This window comes from Ambystoma mexicanum, chromosome 3q (genome assembly GCF_040938575.1).
Source record: "Ambystoma mexicanum isolate Mex_15411 chromosome 3q, UKY_AmexF1_1, whole genome shotgun sequence".
Taxonomy (NCBI): Eukaryota; Metazoa; Chordata; class Amphibia; order Caudata; family Ambystomatidae; genus Ambystoma; species Ambystoma mexicanum.
The window spans coordinates 519,587,161-519,604,675 of record NC_090926.1 but is presented as its reverse complement, the minus strand read 5'-3'; the positions used below and the strand labels follow the sequence as shown (position 1 = coordinate 519,604,675).

The 17,515-nt window shown below is 45.1% G+C and overlaps 1 non-coding gene across 1 annotated transcript; it reads right to left on the bottom strand.

The window, feature by feature from the left end:
* Nucleotides 1-16,754: 16,754 nt before the first annotated feature.
* Nucleotides 16,755-16,946, bottom strand: LOC138448178 (U2 spliceosomal RNA). Its single transcript, XR_011260028.1, has one exon. It is a non-coding gene; the product is annotated as a U2 spliceosomal RNA (small nuclear RNA).
* Nucleotides 16,947-17,515: the final 569 nt, after the last annotated feature.

Here is a 17,515-nt window from a genome sequence, read left to right as displayed (position 1 = left end):
ACTGTCTCACGGCCTTGCAGGGTGCATTCCTTCTTGGGCTAACATGTATTTTCAACAGTTATGGAACAAATGAACGTTTCTATGGGAGCTAGCAGCATGGGTTTCTCTCTAATCTGCACTTGGGCCAGTTCAGGTCTCTTCAATGGGTCTGTGTTTACCGCGCAGCCATGCAGGGCTGAACGTTTTATCATAACTACAAATTTGGCCCTTCCTTATATGTGCGCACTACGTCTATGCAATTATATTTAATATTGTGTTGGTTCAGGGTTTCTTAGCACAAACACCCTCCCCCCTGGTACATCGCAGGTGTAGTTATGGGATTCACCTTACTCTAAAGCATCTATGATGATGGGAGGGGTTCATTTCCTTCCCAACAAGTGCAAATCTGAAAATGAATAGTGTGAGATTCATACAGATTCTGGTCTCTTTCAGGATATATTATTTCTGGCATGTTTGATTTATCCAGTCTCAAGCTGTTCTAGGTTCTTCACTTGCACTGACCCCTGGACATGTCTCGATTTTCAGCTGGTATGTTAATGCTTAAGTTTATATAGCCCTGACTAAAGTACTGTCGGGGGGAAATTCTGCCGGGGTCGGCCGGGCCGTCCGTAGACCTCCGGGCAAGGAGGCCCCAACTCCTCCCGTATATCCCAAAAGAGATAGAGTATGAGACACACGCAAGAAGAAAGGTGACTCTGCTGTTTATTAGACAAAACGGCAGGGATGGGTCAAGGATCGTACGCGTCCGTCCTGACACACACACAATCGTGGGGCTCGCAGGCCCTTTTTACCTTAGTATGACGCGCTACTTGCGTCACCTTAGAAAGTTGAGCAAAAAAACCTATTTCCACTCTGGATTGGTTACTCGAGTGGTAGGGTTAGTATAGCATACATATAGAGAATGGTGTTAGTGGTTGAGGGTTAGTCAGGTGGTATACTTGGGCTGTCTCTTCAATTTGATACATGAAAATTGTTACATGAAGACCTCTGAGGATTGGTCAATGTTAATGGCATCAGTGATAAGAGCCCCATGTTCTGATTGGTCCACTCGCGAGCCTCCCAGTCTGAGACTATCGCTGTTCCCAGCTTGCGGTGCACCTGTCATTTGCAACAATGTTTTACTATGGGTAGGTGTAAACAATGTGAGGATTTTTTCATATGTTGGGAGGTCGACTACTCCCACTGCTGCAGATGTCCAATGAGTCTTTTAATTGTATCTGCCTGTGTCTTGAAACGTGGGATTCAGGCGTCTCCTTCCTCCTGGGCTTGGCATCCTGTCAGGTTTGGCTTTGTCACGTGAGGTGGGACCGTGTTTGAGGCAAAATTCAGCACAATTAATATTGTTTTTCCCACTGTGTGCCTGGTTTATCTTGCAGGTGCGACCTTGGCATCGGCTTGCGGCGTGCGAGATTGCAACACCGTGCCCTTGGCGGTGTGATTTCGCCGGGCTCATTTTGCAGGGTCAGCAACCGAGCTCTTGCTCATTCAATGTTCACGGAAGCTTTTGCTTGCGGCCTACTTGGGCCTGGTGCATAGGTGGGACCGTTGGATGCAGAGCGCTTTAGGTTACGGTATCATATTGCTCTATCCTCAGTATCGTGCCTCTGTTATATTCTTCATTATGGTACATGGTTCTTAGAAGAAGCGTGAGCAAGCCTTTTTAGATAAGTTCATTACGCGTCTTGCGTTTTGCATTTTGAGAGCCTATGTCTAAAATAATAAAGATGCACGTCCGTGGGTATGTCTGTCACCTACGTCATAGCACTGAGTATGTTCTTCGTGTGGATTGGTGTGGGAGTGTCCGGTGTGCATGTTTGCACAGGTGTGCTGACCGTTGGCTAGGTCGTCATGGCATCTCTAACGACGTGTAGGTTTAGTCGACTTGATCCATGCCGCAGGTGTCGGCATGGACAGGGCGGGCTGCTGGGCAGGTAGGTGGGCACATCCGTATGTTCCTGTACCAGGGTATTTGGTCGTCTGGTAGATAGGCAAACTCCTCTCATGGCGGGTGTCTAGGCCGTGATCCTCTAGGCCAAGCGCGAGAGGGGAAGGGCGGGAGCCTGTTCTTCCATTCTCCCACTTCAGTCCCCCCTCTGGTCGACTTGACGACCACAAACATATCCATTTCTTTATCTCCTCTTACTCTCCATATTTTAGTTATTCCTCCCAAATGTCCATAGTGGTTAACATGGTCTTCAAATGACCAATACATATATGCACAGGTTCCTCCAGGAGTGCAGTATACCCATTTCCCTATGTAGCTCCTTGGGTTTCTTGGGTTTTCGAGCTTCACAGATGGTGGGTCCAGGTGGTTGGTGATGATCTGGTTGCGCAACTTCTCTCTCTCTTTTATGATTGTGCCTGTGTGTTTGCCGTCATCTGTTGGCATCAAGAGGTGCATACCAACCATTTCGATCATCTCGTCTGTGGTGCGTGCCTTCTGGGCCTTCCAAAATCTTATTATGATCAGTGTAGCTCCAGCCAAAATAGTACATCCAACTATAATCTTCAGTCCATCTGCCAGCCAAGATGGCATCCATGACCATAATATTGAAAACCAGCTCTCACCCTTTTTCACACCTTTACTTTCATCCATCATTTTTGAGTGCATCTGGGCCAATTGTAAAACTGCTTCTGTCAGTGTACCATTGTCAGCATCGTTGGCAGGGTTGAATGTGCAGCATGATTGTCCTATTTTAGCGCACACTCCTCCTTCCATTGCTGTGAGGAGGTCCAGTACATATCTGTTCTGAAGTGCTACCATCCTCACAGCTCGCAGTTCCTCTTTTACTGCGTTAAATCCATTTACCGTAGAATTAATAGTCATCATTAGTTCCCATCGAGTTATCTGGAGCCATTTTGCCTTTGCGTAAGCCTGTAGTCCTGGATGTATTATCAAGGAGAAGAACATTGCTGCTCTGCTGAATAGTCTGTGGTCTGGTGGAATTGAAGTGAGTGCTGTTTCCGACCTTCCCCATAGGTAATTTCCAGTCAGAGGTTCTCCTTGTCTTTTCTTTCTATTCAGGACAGTATTATTGCCATCGGTTTTGCTCTCTGGCCCCTTCTGAGGTTGTACAGATCTCTTCTTCCTTTTGTTCCCTTTATCCATTTTGGGGAAGTTCGCCATATTGACATGTTTCTGGGGTACCACTAGTGATGGTACATTAACGTGCACCATTGTGCATATACCATTCCACAGAGGGGGCAGTGTGTGGTATGCCTTTTTTCCACAGGCCCAGTAATGGTCCATTACTACTGCTGTTCCTGCTCCCCCCTCAGGTAACTCCATCACGCTTTCACAGTTGGTGTTGTATCCTATGTCCACCTCCCCTTTATGTTGGTAGCATACCTTAGGCGCAGTTACCGGCAGTATTGTTATTGGGTCTTCATCCTTCTCCATCCACGTGAGCATGGGTACGTACTTGACCCAAGTCATCCAACATCTATGGTTGTGTCCATCAATAGTTGAAATATTTTCTCTTGTTACCATGTTGCTGCCAACCACTCCTATGTCCCATTTGTTGTTCATGTACACCTTCCCTGTTATTATCACCAGTGGTCTTTCCCAACATCCGTTTTTACCAGGGACTTCAGTGGCGTACCAATCACATGGTAGGTACTGTAGTGTTACTTTCTTTGTTTCTCCTTTTTCAGGACCACTTGTTATGTATCTGAATCCTTCAGCATGTAAACTGCTCTTGTGGTAACTCAAATAAGTCTTGAGGAAGTTGTTTTCATATGGATATGTATCTCGTGTTTTCCACACCAGTTGCACCACTGTCCCTTGAAATCTTCCTTTCGTCTGGAACAGTGTCAGGTATATTATACATCGTGCTATTTTTTCATCTATCTCCGTGGCAACAAATGTTCGAGAAGCGCTCATGGCGTATGGGATTAATGAGCAAACCTAGCAGCTGTCTTCTGTTGTATGCTTACCTATGTGGGTCATGTGTTGGTACCATATGTTGTTTGAGATGTGTGCTGAATCTTGTATGTAGTTGTCAATACCTTTATTATCTGAGTATGTGCTGCGTTTAACTCTATTTTCCTTGTGTGGGATTTTACTAGTACCACCTGACGTAACACCTGTTGCAGCTGGGGGTGGGGGTGTATAAGGTTTGGGTACAGCAATAATATCGATAGCATAGCTGTACTGCCATACAGAGGCAGCCAAGAACCCGATGATCATTAAAATCCCTATCAATTTTATTACAGATGCTAATTTCACCGGCATTTTGCTCTTACCTTGCTGCTGTCCGGCAGCTTATTCTTGCGACGTTACAGTTGCCCGCCTGAAAATTCTTAATATGCTTGTTATTAGTGTTAGTTGTTGTTTTTAAGCTCTCCCTATCAAGTAGTCATTCAGTGCCCAGGCGAAGAGCTGTTCCCACGCCAATCTAAGCGATCTATCTCTTAGGGCAGGCAAGTATGGTTGGAGGTGGGGCATTGAATGTTCTATGACCAAGAGGAATGCTGTGTAGTAGACACGTACCCTCCTTCTTTTCAGGTATGTTGGCCTTTTTATTTCATATACAAATTGGTGTGACAATTCTTCCAGGTAATTATCGTCTGAGGGTACCATCTAGTCCTGGGCAGTGAATTGGTTAGTTATCTACTTTCTTAGTAGTACAATAATACGCTGTACCTGCATGTGCGAGAGAAAAGAAAGAGAACATTCAGGTGTTTACATGTGTATATGTGCAAGACAATGTCCTTCAGTTCAGTTATTACTACAGTGGGTAGGGGGTCAATGGGCAGAGGGTTTGGGGCTCAACTGGCGGAAGTCTCTTTACTCTTTAATCGTGTAACCATGGGGTGGCGGTATGGGGATCACCCCTTTCTTTTCTAGTAGTTGTCTCTGGGGAATCTGAGGGGGTATGGGGACACTTAGGCCGTTAGTTGTGGTAGAAGTCTCTTCCTCCGTTGGTGACGCTGTTGTTGTTCTTCCAGTGGCCCTGTCGGTGGCGCTGGGGCGGGTCTGTAGTTTGTAGATCTTTACGTCGTGTAGGTGGTTCCAGGCACGTTTGTGCTGTAGCTTTACTGCTCTCGTTGATACCTCCTCTACCAGATGGGGGCCAGTGAAGCGTGGGCTGTTCCACTTTCTGTTGAAATTGCGAAGTAGTACGTGGTCACCTTTAGCAACTTTACACAGTCTTTCCTTTTCCAATTCTTTATCCGCGTCTTCTTGTTGATTGCTGTTAGACCCGCCCCGCGTGCGCTCGAGCTGTTGAGACACAAACACTACACTAGTAATCAAAGAAGACACATATTGGTACATTTCATCACCAAGGACATTTGCAGTACTCTCGTGGTCGGTAAATGCTCTTGATGTTGGCGTTAGGGGAAGGCGCATTTGACGTCCGGTAACCACCTCGTGAGGGGTGAGGTGGTGGTCGGAACCTGGTCTATTCCTTAGCTCAAATAGGGCTAGTGGAATGCAATACAACCAACTCTTCTTTGTTGTTTGCTGTATTTTTGCAATTGCCTCCTTTAATAGGCCATTCAGGCGTTCACATAAACTGTTGGCTTGTGGGTGTTATGCACATGCAAATTTATGCTTCATGTTCAGTAAGGATGTGATGTGCTGGAACATTTCGTTTGCGAAATGTGGGCCATTATCTGACCGCAGTACCTCGCACACTCCCCACCTGGGGAAGACCGCCCTCACTAGGAATTTAGCTGCTCTGAATGCATCTGGGTGTGAACAGGGCCCTGCTTCAATCCACCTCGAGAATGGGCATACTACTACAATCATATACCTATTTCCTTGACATACGTTGATCATATCAACAGAGTCAATATGGAGATGTCGGAAGGGTCCCTCTGTCCAGGGTATAGTACCTCTTACCACCTTCAGAGTGTGACCGGCCGTAAACTGTTGACATGTGAGACAATTGCTGATAAAATTTGACACATGAGAATTTAACTCGGGGTAGAACCAGTCTTCCCTAATTCGTGCCGCAATTACTTCCTTGCCTGTGTGAACTGGGTGGTGTAGTTGGCTCAGGGCGGTGTTCAATAGTGCCAGTGGTATTACAATCTTTCCAGTGTCACCCTGGCGCCATAGTGCGTCAGTTGGTGGCATTGTGCATCCTCTTTTTACCCATATTTCTTTTTCTGCCATTAGTGCAGCCGCTTGTAGCTCCATTATCTGTGTGGCTGGGAGATGGGTATACCCTTCTCTTATCAACATCTCCTTAGCCATTTCCCTCCCTCTCCCTCTCTTTGACTCTGGGGGGTTCCATATCTTACCAAAATATGCAGCACACTTTGCATGTGCGTCTGCTGCTGCATTCCCTTTTGAAATGTGGTCTTCACCATTGGTGTGTGCGGTGCATTTGACCCAAGCTAATTCTTGGGGGTCATTTATTGCTTCAATTAGTTCAGCCAATAGGAGGGCATGTTGCACTGGAGTGCCATCAGCTCTCCTAAACCCTCTTCTTCTCCATTTCGACAGCCCTGAGTGGACAGTGGACGTAACATATGCGCTGTCGGAATACATGGTCACTCGTTTGTCAAAGCTTTCCTTCAACGCCAAGATTAGTGCAATTAATTCTGCTGCTTGAGCGGAATAATGCTGTTGTAGTTGTACACATTTCATTGCCACACACACCGGTACCTCCATCATTTTTACCACTGCTGCCCCAGTCCTCCTTATACCATCCCTTTGGTCGATAGTTGATGACCCATCAATGAACAGGAGCTCACCTCCCTCTAGTGTGTTCTCTTCAATCTTTCTAGTACATGAGTACATTTAAGTTATTTGCGTACAATCGTGGGCATAATCTACTTCCTCAATTACTTCTGCTAGGAACCTTGCAGGGTTGACCGTGCTACATCTAACAATTGATAGTTCAGCTCTGGATAAGATGATCTCATAACCTGATACCCTTTGCGTGGTTAGGGTGGACTTAGGTTTATTCAATATTGCAAATAGTGCATGTTCCACAAACAGTGTAGTTGGGCACCCCATGGTGATTGCTGATGCTTTCTCAACCGTAAAAGCAGCTGCGGCGAGACCTTGTTCGCAAGGGAAATGACCTAACATCACAGGATCTAAGTGGCCACTGTAAAATGCTACTGGTTTGTAGCCCATGCTTGTTTTTTGAGCCAACACTGCTTTCATTACTGCTGAGTCGCAATGTGAAAATATAAAGAATTGTCGCTCATAGTCTGTGGTTGCCAGTACCGGAGCAGTTGATATCGCATCTTTCAGTTCATCAAAAGCCTCTTTCATTTCCATTGTCCACCCCAAATTTTTCTCCCATTTATTACCTCCTTTAACCTCCTTCCTTTAACGCCTCAAGCAGGGGTCCTATGTATGAGCTGTAATCAAATACCCATGCTCTACAGTAGTTGCACAGACCCAAGAACTGCTGCAGTTCCCTCACTGTTTGTGGCACTGGCGTTTTTGAAATGGCCTGTGCTCTTTGTGGTGCAATCTTTCTTCCATGTTGGGATATGAGCTGACCAATGTAAAGTACCTGTTCTTGACAGTACTGTAACTTTTCCATGTCTACCTTGTTTACCTTTTTCAGCCAATATTGTCAGCATCTTTAATGAGTCCTCTCTGCATGTTCTTTCGTTTGTACTGCAAATTATTATGTCGTCGACATACTGCAACACTGTGATTTCCACTTCAATGTTACCCAAATCCATCTGTATTACTCTGTTGAAGATTGAGGGTGATTCGCAGTACCCTTGTGGCAATCTGGTGTGTTTCCACTTTGTGTTTCTGTAAGTGAAGCTTGGCAGATCTTGTGAGTCTGGGTGCAATGGTATTGAGAAAAAAGCATTTTTAAGGTCGATCACTGTAAATCGTGATGCTTCTGCTGGAATGCCACACAATATTGTGGCTGGGTTTGCGGCTATGGGGTATTCTGCTTCTACTATGTTGCTCAAGGGCCTGAGATCCTGTATGAAGCGCCAAGACCCCCCTCTAACCTTGCGCACTGGGTATACAGCCGTGTTACATGGTGATTCTGAGGGGACCAATATGCCATTATCTATAAGGGCCGTTATGGTTTCATATATGCCCTCATCTGCCTCTTTTGAGAGTGGGTACTGCTTCACTCTGGGGAATATTGCACCTTTTTTCAATTTTATCCTTACTCTCCCTATACTTTTTATGCACCCCACGTCATAGGGGCTAGTAGTCCATAATGATGTGGGTACTTTTGTCATATCCTCCTCAAAGAAGGGAACTGGGGTGGATGTGGGTGCCTCAAGTGCCATTGCAATTTTCTGTGCAGCCCCCACTCTGTCTTTTTCCGCTTGATTGTTACTGTTTTTAAGTCTATTAGGTCTGGTTCTCCCTTTTCTCCTTTACCAACCGCTCCCCTTTGCGCTGATGTTGTTGCTACTTCTGTGTCTCTATATACATACCCCCTTACTTCACTCTCCCTTCTCCTATCTTCTCTTTCCCCTTCATTTCTCTCCTCCATCTCTCTACCAATTTCCTCCCTTTTCCTTTTTAATTCCTCCATTACTTCACTACTCACCTTTTCCAATATCCTTTCATCCTCTTTCTTCCTTTCCCATCTCACCCTCTCCCTTTCTAATATATTCTCTATCACCCTCCCTTCTTCGTATTTCTTAGTCGTTTCTGATAGTAATCTCTTCTTCCACATTGCCATTTCTTTTTCTTTCTCTTCTTCTTCCCTTTTCCTCTCTCGTAGCACTGCTCTTGATACCCTTTCTGCTGCGGCTTTTACCCTTTCAGCTTCTTTCCTTTGCTCCTCAGTTTGTTCCCTTATTTTTTCCAATTTGTTCTTACCTTCTTTCCTTTCCCTCGCTCTCTCTCTTTCCTCCCTCTCGAGCTGTTTGATCAGTTCATTCTGCTCATCCCTTAACTCTGCTAGTCGTTCCTCTAATATCTCTTCCTTTTGTCGTAACAGCTCTTCCCCTCTCATTCCACTCTCCCTGGTATTATCCTCGTCTATTTTCCTTACTACCTCCTTCTCTTCTCCTGTTAATGGACCTTGTACTTTTAATAGTATCTGCGCAGCTACCCACTCATCATGTCCTATTTCCACAGTTTGTTCTTCTCCAGTCCTCCCCTCCCCTGCTGGCATCTTCCTATGAGCCACATATGGTGGCGGGCTGTATGCCGGGTTCGAGTACCCCTCAGCTGCCCTTAACTGACCTCTTTCTATTTCTCCTAATTCTCTTAAAGGGTGCAACCCCCCTCCCTCTGTTTTCACTACCTTTGCTAGGGGTATATCATTGCTCTGTTCCTTTTTTATTTAATTTTCTTTTGAGTTATTATTCTTTTCTCCTCCCTCTTGTCCGTTCCCCGTGTTCTTTGGGTCTCCACTCCCCTTTTTCCCATTCTCTCCTTCCTCCTTAATCTCTTTTTCTTCCGGTATTTCCCCACAGTGAACATTCCATTTGGTCCTAGTCGGGACCCTTGGAACATCCTCCATAAGTTAAACACTTCCACGTGGTGTGTCAACTTCTTCCCTTTGTATGTATTATGCAGATGGTTTAATAGTGAATGTTGGGTATATGGATCGAAGCTACCATTAGGCGGCCATGGTGTTATCATTTAGTTGTCTGTCCCCTGTGTCCATTCTATGCTATACTTGATCAGTTTCTCCCTATGGGGTGACAGTGTTGTACATATGTGTTGTAGTGGGGTAGTGAGGGTTTTCCCCCACCCTCCTGATCCTGTCCCGTATGACATAGTAGCGCTTCACTTGTTATCCTTCCCCTATTTGGTAGCTATTATCTTACTAACACTTACAATACACAGCCTTATACCTTTACCTGGCCCCGTAAGTTTGGGGACTTGCGATAGTCCGCTAAGGAAAATTATTAAAATATAGTATTTACATTTGTATATTTTCTTCTTTCTTTCTTCCTTTACACAACACCCTTACGGCCCCCATCGGCCGAGGCGCACGTAGCCCCCTGTGGCTGCGTACCCCTTGTGAAGTTCTTATACAGTCGTCCTATTTTCATTTGCTCCTCCTCCTTCTTCTACACTTGCCATGGCCGGCGTTCTCCGTGCGCAGCCACGTCCCCCGTTTCGCCTTTCCCCGATCAACTCATTACCGTTTATCTCCGTTTCCACTCCCTTACCACAGTTCTCTTCCCCACCACTCTCAGAAAGAAAAATGCCTTGTGCTCGGGATATCCTATGAAAGCCCTACTGGTGACGTCACCGATCTCTTCGAACTACTGGTAAGTTCTTCATATATTCTTTAAGTCCAAAATACACTTACAATCTACCCCCGTTAACCTCACAGCTGTCTTCCTGTCACTCCTGGAACAAGGTAATCAATAATATAATCGGACTGCGCATGCTGCGTCGCCTCGCGTGTGATACGCCCCTCGACAGGAGGGCTTAACCAGCCAATTATCTTCCGTATTGGGCAACTAACTAGCTACCGCCTACAGGGAAACGTCATCTACCTATCGAGTTTCTTGCTCGAACAATAGGGATCCTCATCTACTCATTGATCAATAAATGCCAAATCGTAGGAAACCACACACACACACCCTTACACGTAGTCTCGACCTAGGCCAATCAGTGTCTACGAGCGGCCGCACGTGATGTTTTCGTGCTCCACCTCCCTCTCTCGCGTAACGTAGCCGACTGCTCTCGCACTCGTTCGGCTACCATTCATTCATTCGCCGCGCACCTGTGCAACACCTCCCACCTCCCGTATTTAATTCCTCCCCCCTCCCTCACAATTTCACATTGCTTGTTGTGCGTGGCATGCTCACCAAGTTCTCTTGATGCGGGGCCGCTCGACTGCGTGCACCCCTCCAAGCGGCTCGCCACCTCCCCTCGTCTGGACCACGTCTGGACACTTGCCAACCGCGGGCGGGATACTTCTCAACCGGCTCCCGAAGGCCAATATCCGGATTGCGCTGTCCGGTCTTCTCCCAGTTCCGCGATGGTCCTGTAGTCCTCAGAAGGGAGCAACGGCAGAGGGGGCCGCGCCGCCGGGCCTCCTCGCAACGGGAGTACCTGGAAAAATAAAAATAAAAAAGCAGATCTTAAACAGATCTCAGCAGTGCCTCCAACTTGTCGGGGGGAAATTCTGCCGGGGTCGGCCGGGCCGTCCGTAGACCTCCGGGCAGGGAGGCCCCAACTCCTCCCGTATATCCCAAAAGAGATAGAGTATGAGACACACGCAAGAAGCAAGGTGACTCTGCTGTTTATTAGACAAAACGGCAGGGATGGGTCAAGGATCGTACACGTCCGTCCTGACACACACACAATCGTGGGGCTCGGAGGCCCTTTTTACCTCAGTATGACACGCTACTTGCGTCACCTTAGAAAGTTTAGCAAAGAAACCTATTTCCACTCTGGATTGGTTACTCGAGTGGTAGGGTTAGTATAGCATACATATAGAGAACGGTGTTAGTGGTTGAGGGTTAGTCAGGTGGTATACTTGGGCTGTCCCTTCAATTTGATACATGAAAATTGTTACATGAAGACCTCTGAGGATTGGTCAATGTTAATGGCGTCAGTGATAAGAGCCCCATGTTCTGATTGGTCCGCTCGCGAGCCTCCCAGTCTGAGACTATCGCTGTTCCCAGCTCGCGGTGCACTTGTCATTGCAACCATGTTTTACTATGGGTAGGTGTAAACAATGTGAGGATTTATTCATATGTTGGGAGGTTGACTACTCCCACTGCTGCAGATGTCCAATGAGTCTTTTAATTGTATCTGCCTGTGTCTTGAAACGTGGGATTCAGGCGTCTCCTTCCACCTGGGCTTGGCATCCTGTCAGGTTTGGCTTTGTCACGTGAGGTGGGACCGTGTTTGAGGCAAAATTCAGCACAATTAATATTGTTTTTCCCACTGTGTGCCTGGTTTATCTTGCAGGTGCGACCTTGGCGTCGGCTTGCGGCGTGCGAGATTGCAACACCGTGCCCTTGGCGGTGTTCTTTCGCCGGGCTCATTCTGCAGGGTCAGCAACTGAGCTCTTGCTCATTCAATGTTCATGGAAGCTTTTGCTTGCGGCCTACTTGGGCCTGGTGCATAGGTGGAACCGTTTGATGCAGAGCGCTTTAGGTTACGGTATCATATTGCTCTATCCTCAGTATCGTGTCTCCGTTATATTCTTCATTATGGTACATGGTTCTTAGAAGAAGCGTGAGCAAGCCTTTTTAGATAAGTTCATTACGCGTCTTGCGTTTTGCATTTTGAGAGCCTATGTCTAAAATAATAAAGATGCACGTCCGTGGGTATGTCTGTCACCTACGTCATAGCACTGAGTATGTTCTTCGTGTGGATTGGTGTGGGAGTGTCCGGTGTGCATGTTTGCACAGGTGTGCTGACCGTTGGCTAGGTCGTCATGGCATCTCTAACGATGTGTAGGCTTAGTCGAGTTGATCCATGCCGCAGGTGTCGGCATGGACAGGGCGGGCTGCTGGGCAGGTAGGTGGGCACATCCATATGTTCCTGCACCAGGGTATTTGGTCGTCTGGTAGATAGGCAAACTCCTCTCGTGGCGGGTGTCTAGGCCGTGATCCTCTAGGCCAAGCGCGAGAGGGGAAGGGCGGGAGCCTGTTCTTCCATTCTCCCACTTCAGTACATATTGTTTTAAAGTGATGGATGGGATTGGTAGTCAATGAAGCTTTCTGAGAATGTATAAAATGTGGTTGAATGTTCTAATGAATGCGATTTGCATTGTGTATTCTCCATCCAATTGTGCCAGTACTAGGGATATAACTTAGGTGATAATTTGACACTAGGATATTCCGTTTTGTGAAATTTGGTGTATTTACAATCCAAAGGAACCATTGTTTCCCTCCATTGGCATACCCAGTGACCTCAAAGGTGGTATGCACTTTGATCTCTTAAAATCACTGAAAGGGTTGGAAGTTTTGATTGTGAAATCGGTGAAATACAAACGTTTACCTCTGACTAATGAAGTAATTAGCAACATGAATCTCTGCAGTTCAGATGGAAGGTGCAGTTTTATATGTATCTGGTGCCAATTTAATATATGAAATATACCTACAAATCATGTTGAGGTCCAGGGTAAGATGGGCAGTTGGATAAGGCTACTGTTCTGCCTGAAGTGTAGACTCAATTAAATGGTGCTGTTGCCAAAACTGTTGTATCTCTTGTAATGCGTCCTGATAGCTTTATTTAAAAATGGTTTGCTATACTTATCAGGTTGAAATCAAACTGGAAAAACTGATAGAAGTAGTTTAAGGTAGTTTTACAATCACAATATGATTGGATGCTGGTTGTACAGGATACATAATTATATCACTCCCTCGCACCGACCACTAACCATATTTTTAGTACAGCACAACAATATGCAACACGCTGAGTATAACAAGTTGTAGCTTGACAGGCACATCTGTGAACAGACCTCTCTTGTGTGCAAAATGCAAATTGGTAATTACCAAAGCCTTCACGGTGATTCAGTTTGTTTCCCCCTTCTTTACAGCCTATCAAGAATACGCACTATTTCAGCAGATGAGCCCAGTCCAATGCTGAAAAGATCCAGCCTTAAGCCCCTCCATCCTGATGAGGGCATCCACGTCTTCCAAGCACTAGTGGCCACTGAGACCCAACTGACTGTCACCGCCCACTGATATATGATCCATGAAATGGCATAACTATTGAAGTGTGAGAGTTTTATATAAACACAGTTCACTAAGGGTGTCGATGTATTGCAGGTGGGTATGCACACAGCCCCATTTGAATGGACATTATCATCTGGAGATCTGACTTCCCTGGTCAGCCCCTCCTTCCTAAAAATCAGAAAGACTCCCAGTTTTGGGTAGAGGAAACATATTCTACAGCAGTTTGCAGACCCCAATGGAGTAATAGATGTCACAGGCATTTTTTTTATCACATCCAAATCCTCAAGCTCGTTGAATTACTGTGTATGAGTCATGATTACACGCACTTAAAATATTAGGGTGGGTGTTGAGAGAGATACTTGATCACCAAGTCCTGTGTGCATTATGTATGTAGCGAATCAAGCATGCATCCCTTTTATCATAACATCTTTGTCAAATGTGCTAATTTTTGTGCTTCTGAAATGTTGTTTGATTTTATGAAAAGCAGCAAGGAACCCCACAGTGGTGTTATATGTCTCCTTCGATTTTCTCACCGAGGTGTTTGCAAACAGTACAATAGGAAATATTTGATATGGTTATTCTAGGATTTGCTAATGTGCTTTGCTCGGTAGGACAGATATCGTGTTCTTATTGTGACTACAATATACTGGAAGTGATCATTAGAAATTAATAGTATACATTTTTTGTAAATGAAAGAGGCATTTAACAATGTGAGTACAGTCAAATAATGTCTACGACTGATATCTTTTTTCACTGCTTCGCTTTTCTACCATGAGCCAATCAAGCTGTACATGTTCTTTCTCTGTTTATGCAGCTGGAAACAATGGTTGGGGGTGTGTCTTGCACATGGAGAGCAAGCAACGTGTGTTAGGAGAGGATGTGGGATGGAGAAGAACGGTTGAAGGAGGCTGCAGAAACCCATCATATGGAATCCTTCAATGAACTGCCCTTCAGATTACTCCTCTAAGCGGCTCTCTTCCTGCACATCTCAGTGAATAAAAGAGCACGATAATTGTGCAATGATATGCTTTCAAATCAACACAATGCAAACATTCTGTATTGGCATGACTTGCAATTGGGCAAATGTGGTTCCAATTCAGATGACCACGGTTACCATCCCAATCTCTGCATTCATTGTCAAAGTTATGACATCAACACCTGGAGGAAATCCCATTGCAAACCTGCCCCCTAGCATTCATTGTTTTCTACTGTTGTGTGAGCAGTTACTGTCCTATTTTTATGTGGTGGCCTTTCCCAGTTTGGATTGGAAAATCGTGTAAACCTACATATCCAAAACTAGCTCCCCCCAAACTAGCTAGAGGTATTTTAGACCACTAAGTGTTCATGTGTGTATGAGAGGTACGGGTGAGGAGGGTTTTGTCTGGGAAATGCATTAGGCCAGTTGAAGGAGGCTGGAGTACTGGACATTTGAGAATTGCTCTTGTCTCATAGCTGTTGCTCTATAACTCAAACATTTAAAGGAGCACTGCTCTTTCCATTTTACCTCATCATCATTCACTATTATAGATGTATAGTGTTTTACACACATATTTATTTCGGATGGTCTTTAGTGTAATTAGAATACTCCTTTTAAAAATACCCACAGACCCAATCTAACACTCTGGGCATTCATCCTGCCTCCACAAGGAATTCTTGAAGAATGTTATTTCTGTCTTTTTAACAATTGTTATGTTCTTCCTTCTGATTTAAGTACAAACAAAACCACTTGATGTCTTCCTATCATTTCCAATAAAGTAAAATGTTCTCTCAGTGAAAGTAAAATGTCTCCTGATTCCCTAACTCAACCAGGGACAAATCACCATAAACACAGAATGGTGTTCTATTTGCTTCAAATAAAGCAACACCCTATAGTTTTGACAATGTGTTCTCTTCTTCCAAAGCAAAATCTATCTATACAATGTTCTGCCCAGATGAATCCCAGTCACAGAATGTGTGGGGGTTTTAAGTGGCCATCACCTTCATCTTGGTTGTTAATTTTTTCGGTTGCTGTGTCTTCTCATCCTGGTCATTTGGTGCTCTGGTGACATTTCTCCTTGGGTCTCATGGCATGTGTAGATCTGTATATCAATACTAGACAGCACTAAGAGGTAAGAGGGATGGGTGAGCTCCTCCAGGTCGACCCCCAGAGTTTCTAACAGCCTCTTGGCCACTTAATTTTGCCAAGCCAGTTGGTGCATGTTAGATCTTTCCTCTCTTTGGGCAACCTACCTCTCCTTCTCATCACCCTGCTTTCTGCTTTCTGCTTCCTACTTGATCTCTTAGGTCAGTTGTGTGCATAGGGGAATCACTAATGCTTATTTTCTGACCGTGTATGTACACCCCCCCTTATCTCTACCACCTCCTTGGTATGCCGCCATGAGCATCCTCTTGCCCGCCTCTCAGATGTCACTCATGCATGCTTTTCCTCTCTGGATTCTCGAGTCTCCCGGGATGAACTTTCCTCTTCATTGTTCCTGTGCAATCACCTACAACATTGTCCACTTCTTCATGTCTCTGTTATATCTTTTCGTTCTTCCCCACAACCATATCCTTCTGTTCATACTACATCTCCCTTTCCCCTCCTTGTTGTTCACCTACTCTCTACTTTCTCCCTCACTCTAGATGATTTTCAAATTCCTGACCAAACCTTCTTTTGAGTTGTCTTCCTCTGTCCAACCTGCTTCTTACTTGTATATTCTCATCTGTCATGATGTATTTTCAGGAAAAGATATTTGTATCTACCAAAACCCTATAAATGTACTGAGACTGACAAGTAAAGTTTAGGCTTAGGTGAGTTTGGTGTGGCAAATCATTCAGCTAAGCACCAACAGAGCACTTTTAATATTTAAAGTTATGAGTTTGGTGTTAATTTGGTAGAACGTCTGCTGGATTTAAGACTAAATCAATTACTGTTAGCAGCTCTCTGTCCTGTGGGCTTACCACAGTATTACAAGTGACGCAAGGGTCGTTGAATCCCCATTGTTGGAGTCTGTAGCACTCCATGAGGATTAGCATAAATGGTCATTCCACTGATTTTGTTCATAAAATTGAGGATTTACCTCCAGCAAGATGCTGCAGGTAAATTCTACACTCAAAGTTCAAACTCAGAATTCAGTGGTGTGGTAAACATCACAGTAATTATGTTCCTAAAGAAAGGGTTGCAAATGGAATTACCATTTCTTGTTTTCCTTTTTTTTATTTGTGCCAGTCCTGGAGGTACTGCAATACCAGGTTGATGCGTCAAGTGGACAGAGCAAGCTCCCATACCATCTCTCTGTTCCAAAAATCAATGTAATATATGGTCCAAAAGATAGAGGATGTATCAGATATTAAACTGATAATAACAGATACTACACTTGATCTTAGCCAAAAGGCTGAGAAGCGATCCATTTCTTTTTTTCCATTCCGCCAGACTTGTATTTAGGCAAGTCATAATGAACCAATTAGAATCATATTACACTGCCTCTTAAAACAATGGACCACTTAAAATGTCCTTCCCTGTGGCGATGGGGCCTAGTGCCCTAAAAATTCCTGAGTTGCAAAGGAATTATGCCCTTTAACAAACTATTTGCAATGAAAATCACAGCTTCTTGTAAACATTGGCCGTTACAAGCTCTGGCAAGATAGTTCCTGTGACTGAACAGCTGCATGAGCATGGCACAATGAGAGCAAGATAACCACAATGCTGATGACCAAAGGTGACCCCAGGACTTGATGCAAGACAGCAATGAACACCACAATCAGGTGATGGAATATGACCCGTGTGGTTGAGAAAAAATAAGCTTGTCCTGCAAAGACCCTCTTCATAATGGTTATCGGCCACTGCAGGGGAACACCTCTTGTTTCAAAGGGTGAATTTCTGCTGAGTCCCAGGTCTCGGGAGGATAGCTCAGTGGCAAACGTGCTTGCCTTGAAATCAAGACGACACAGAGCAACAGAGGTTCGATCCATGGGT